At 40.3% G+C, this 5,700-nt stretch overlaps 1 long non-coding RNA gene across 1 annotated transcript; it reads left to right on the top strand.

Annotated features, from left to right (window-relative positions):
• The first annotated feature begins 928 nt into the window (after positions 1-928).
• On the top strand, positions 929-4,972 carry LOC122933703. Its single transcript, XR_006388535.1, has 4 exons — positions 929-1,257; positions 1,410-1,502; positions 4,647-4,758; positions 4,844-4,972. It is a non-coding gene; the product is annotated as an uncharacterized LOC122933703 (long non-coding RNA).
• Positions 4,973-5,700: the final 728 nt, after the last annotated feature.

The following is a 5,700-nucleotide window of genomic DNA, read 5'->3' as shown; positions in this document are numbered from 1 at the left end:
TTCCTGTGGATGACGAGGCCCAACCAGTGCTGCAGCAAGAGAGGGAGGAGTCTTCAGCTTTGGAGGCTCCTTCTGCTGCTATTCAATCAAGCCCTGAGACCAGAAGGCAGCCATGGCGGAGAAGGGGCGCAACTGAAACTGCCGCCTCTGCCTCAAAAACTCAAGCCCTGATTCAAACTCAGGTGCTTGACTATTTGAGGCAGAGACGGGCGGAAAAAAAGGAGGAACGGGTGCTCTGTGGTCTTGCTCCTCTTATTGAAGATCTGGATTCGTATAAACAAACCATATTTATTGATATCGTGGGGTCAGTGGCTACAATTTTAATAACGCTACTTGATCCCCATGAACTTTTGAGTTGGGTAGAAAACCTGAAGCAACGCACATTTAGGTTAGCGAAAGAACCCCAACCTGGGCCCAGTATGGTCCATCCACCTCCTAGGCCAACCTCATATTCCCAGCCTCTTTATTTGCAAGAATTGTAGTCTCTTTTTTCTATTTGTAGTGGAGATGAGTGGTACCCGGTGGGGTCTTCTGCTGTTGTAGCCCATCCGCCTCAAGGTTGTGAGTGTTGTGGCTTCACAACTGCTTTGCTGCATACCTCGGTTGTAACGAGTGGGTATTTCAGTCAACGTTGCTCTTCTATCAGCTTGAATTAGTCGGCCCATTCTCCTCTGACCTCTAGCATCAGCAAGGCATTTTCGCCCACAGGACTGCCGCATACTGGATGTTTTTCCCTTTTCACACCATTCTTTGTAAACCCTAGAAATGGTTGTGCGTGAAAATCGCAGTAACTGAGCAGATTGTGAAATACTCAGACCGGCCCGTCTGGCACCAACAACCATGCCACGCTCAAAATTGCTTAAATCACCTTTCTTTCCCATTCTGACATTCAGTTTGGAGTTCAGGAGATTGTCTTGACCAGGACAACAACCCTACATGCATTGAAGCAACTGCCATGTGATTGGTTGACTAGATAATCGCATTAATGAGAAATAGAACAGGTGTTCCTAATAATTCTTTAGGTGAGTGTATTCTGCAACACGGATCGTTACCTTCCTTGCAGTGCAGATTACAAACCTTATATCATTTCATATTTCCAAATGGCAATTTATGCAGAATCATCTCTAACTAGCATTGAATAACCTAATGTCATTCTTTCTACAAGAGAAGAAAGCTTGTTCCAATATATAGATCTGCTGATAGCTACTCTCTCTAAAGTGTTCAAGGTGCCCAGCTGCTCCCTTACTCTCTCCGCAGGTAAGTACCAGCGAAGCCACCCTCTTATTTGTAATATTTGGCCACGGTGTTACCCTATACAAACACAGTGACATATAAAAGGGTGGAAGGGGGTTTCTTTGCCGGGCCTTACATGAATACACAGCAAGTAACCACTGTTTTTCTTTTAACAGCCATCTTGTGCTGTCAGGTGATCAGTTCTCCAATCAAAATCCTCTTCAGCACCTCAAGGATTTCAGACTGCTCCAACTGCATCTGTAACTTAGGTAAGCCAACACACCACACCAGTAAATTGCACATGCAAACTTAGGGTTCGTGACACCATGTCCCCCTTCTTGCATCTGCAATAAGGTTTGCTCAATTGTACATATGACACTTTGTTGGTAGATTGTATAGGTATTATTGCACCAGAGATGTGGTTGTCACACAGTATAAAATTGTGTGTATTTTTTGACAGAACTATTTATCGACATCTGCATCATGTCTCACCATATGAGTGGCGCTCAAAAACGCAATAAGCAAAGGGAGGAAAAGGAGAAATCTGTCAAAAATAAGTCGTTTCTTTAAAATACCTGGAGAAGCAAGTACATCCTCTGCTTCTCACAGTACAAACAAAGAAACTTTATCAACAGAGAATGTAAATGTAAGTCCAGGCAGTAGTGTGCAGACACCATTGCAGAGTGTATCAAGTCTAGATCAAGGTTGTAGCACAAGTACAGAGGAACAGTTAGAAATTCAGCCTGTGTCAGAGTCAATGACACAGTCCAGCCTTATAGAACGTTGTCTAGCAGAGGAGCATGTAACAGACAGAGGACATTACCTGATTACCATTCAAGATGGAAATCTGAAAAGGTTTATTATAAGTAATGGTCCATGTAGACCTAAAGGCCCATTCCCTCCAGATGAAAAAGACCAAAGGTGTTTCTCGGCAAGTTTCTATGAGAGAGTGACTAAAACAGGCCTTAAAATACCTGTTACTTGGCTTTGTCATTCTCCCAAACTTAATGCAGCCAATTATGAGCCTTGCTGGTTGTTTGGAGATCGTAAGAAACAGGGATTTGAACCAGCATGGGCAAAAGGTATACAAAAGTGGCAAAGATTGTCAACAAAAATACAGATACATGAAACCAGTCAATCCCACATAGATGCCTGTATAATTTATGACCAATGAAGACATCACAAAACCATAGATGTGGAAAATGAAAAACAAATAAGAAGAGAGACTACATTTTGGAGACAAGCTTTACATAGAATTGTTAATGTTACATTAACAATGGCTATGGCCAACCTTGCTTTTCGTGGTCACAGGGAAAAGTTAGGGGAGGTAAACAATGGCAATTTCCTCACCATAATTGAGTTACTAGCGGAGTATGATACTGTACTAAAGGACCTTTTGCAGAGGCCCCAAGGAACTGTTAAATATCTCAGTCCACAAATACAGAATGAACTGATAAGTCTTCTCGCAAATAAAGTGGAGGAGGAGATTGTTTCTGAAATCCAGAAAGCACAGTTTAATTCAATAATCATGGATACAACCCAAGACATTGGAAAAATTGATCAATTAAGCCAAGTGTTTAGATATGTAATTATTGAGAGAGATGAAAACCTTAGGCCAACTGGTATTAGAATAGAAGAGGCATTTCTAGGTTTCCAATGTGTTGACGATCAAACAGCAGCTGGCCTTGAAAAAACGATTATAGAATCCATAGAAAAGAGAGGTCTGGATTTATCAAAATGCTGAGGCCAGGGCTATGATGGAGCTGCCACCATGAGTGGAATTTACACAGGAGTACAGACACGCATTCTGAAGAAAGAAAAAAATGCTCTTTACATACATTGTGCTGCCCATAACCTCAATTTAGTTTTGCAGGATGCAGTTTCAAATATTACCGAAATTATTATTTTTTTTGACACCGTTCAGTCGTTGTATACTTTCTTTGGTGAAAGTGTGAAGAGATGGGCATTTTTAGCATCCTTCACCTCTGAATCCTCCCTAACATTAAAGCAGCTTTGCCCAACAAGATGGGCCTCTCGCTATGACTCCGTGCTAGCACTACGGTTTAGGTTTTTAGATTTAGGTCAAAAATCGTTATCATTTCAACCAAGCCAAAAGAGAGAGATGAGGCTAATGCATTGAAGGCAAAACTGGAGGCCTTCCAGTTTATTTTAATACTAGTCCTGCAAGCCAAAATTTTAGAAAATATTAATTCAGTTTCTAAAATGCTGCAGTCAAAAGACATGGATCTGTCTAATACAACCAAACTATTACACAATGCTACTCAAGTTCTCAGCAGCTTCCGAAATAATTATGAAGAAGCTAAAAGGACAGCAGTTTCTTTAGTGGACAAATGGGGCATTCAAGCGAAATTTGAAAATAAACGAGTCAGGAAAGTGAAGCGACACTTTGATGAGCTGTGTTTGGATGAAAGGCTACAAGACCCCGAAGAAAGGTTCAAAACTACAGTCTTTTACCGGTGTTTGGATTTTGCCATAAGTCAGCTACAAAATAGGTTCATTGGCATGAATAATGTTCTACAAAGATTCAGAATTCTTCAGCCTACAACACTTTCTAACGAATCAGATGGTGCCATCTTTAAAGAAGCAACAACATTGCAAAACTTGTACCAGGATGATTTATGTAATGATTTTCCTGGCCAGCTGCTAAGTTTCCGGTCAGCACTTCTACAAGATATCAAAAAATCTTCATCTGTTCGAGATCGCGCCATACTTCTGATGGTTGATAACACTGGATTGTCTTCCACTCTACCGGACGTCTGCATAGCTCTTCTTCTCTTTCTTACACTACCTGTTACAGTCGCATCAGCAGAGAGATAATTTTCAAAGTTGAAATTGATCAAAAATTATCTCAGGAGCACAATGTCTCAACACTTCGACACTTAGCCCTACTAAGTGTCGAAAACGAGAAGGCCAAGAAACTTGATATTCAGAGCATGATTGACAAGTTTTCTGAGGCAAAAGCACAGACACAAACATTTTAGTAGGATTGTGAGTATAAAGTTTGCCAGTTCAGAGTTACCAGTTTTTGTTTTGAAGTTTTCAGTTTCAACCAGTTAAATGGTTCATACTAACTCATTTTCGGTTCATGTTGAATTACGTTGCAAGGTTTCGGTTCATTAATCTGTTGCATGGTTCAGGTTGATATATTTGTACAGCATCTGCTTAGCTTGAATCTACAGGATAAAACCCTAAACATAGATCTGTATTTCACAGAGATGACTAGAGTAAAAATAAATTTTAAAGCAATATAGCATTTATAAAACACTCTCATAGATACACATACATGGTTGATTGGTTCTGTGTGTAGTGAAAGCCATGGCAGATGCTTACAAATTTTGAATTGTCTACTATATATAATTATCTAGTATTAATTGTAATTCTTCTTTCCATAGGACGACTGTTCAACTTTACTTGTTCATTTTGCCTGTTTTTGTTGACTGTTTTGGAGTTATCAAAGTTTGATAGATCATGGCAACAACACTGTTCACCTCGTTCAAGTTACCAGTAAGTATCACTTTCTTTGACTGACCAAATGACTTTATGAATATTGATACATTCCACATGCTAATTATTCTCCTTCAATTTGCAGGTTAATTTAGTTTCCAGTTAATGGCTGCTTTGAGAAGATTAAGAATGTAGAAGATCACAGACTGCTGTCTATTGAATTTACAGATTTCTTGACGGTACGTTTTTGTTTTGCTGTTTACATTAGTACTTTATATGACTGCACTGAACATTTATTTGAGGAAATCTGGTCAGCACAAGGGGTGGCCTTAGGGAGAGGTTTTTTATATCATACATTAAAGTGAGCATTTTCAAATACTATTAACAATACTAACTACAAACATTTTTTTCTGCTCCTAGGTCTGCCACTGTGCGCAATCGTGCCACTACACTTTATCTCACTCAGATTTTATATTTTCAATAAAAAATAAGAACTTTTACTACTTTTAAATGGCATCCTTATTATTATGCATTTATTGGATCAAAATGTATTTTCTCTGTGAGATTTTAGTTCTGCCATTAGGCGTACATGGGTCTGGTGGTGTTATGAAACGGTATTGAGGGGGGGGCCCAAACTGAACTCTTGCACCAGGGCCCATGAGCCTATAGCTACGCCCCTGATGACAGTAATACTCTCCACTTCTGTGTGAGTATTCCAAATGCACTCTCTACATACCGACAGGCTCTACTCAGCCGATAGTTAAATATAGTCTGCTGTCATACAGGTTGCGTCTGGGGAAGGGCCACATGACATGGGGTGTCAAAGCAAACCCTTCATCAGCCACAATAACAAATGGAGCCGGTGGTCCCGCAGAACCTAGAAGCATTCTGGGCTCTGGGAGTGAAAGCTGGTTGGCTTGAAGCCGATCACCCATTCTAGAAGAACTGAAAATGCGCGCATCTGCAGTGCTCCCATACGCCCCAATATCCACAATTAAAAAC

The sequence above is a fragment of the Bufo gargarizans genome, chromosome 4 (genome assembly GCF_014858855.1).
Source record: "Bufo gargarizans isolate SCDJY-AF-19 chromosome 4, ASM1485885v1, whole genome shotgun sequence".
Taxonomy (NCBI): domain Eukaryota; kingdom Metazoa; phylum Chordata; class Amphibia; order Anura; family Bufonidae; genus Bufo; species Bufo gargarizans.
The sequence above is the reverse complement of the archived record's forward strand: the minus strand, read 5'-3'. Positions and strand labels throughout refer to the sequence as shown.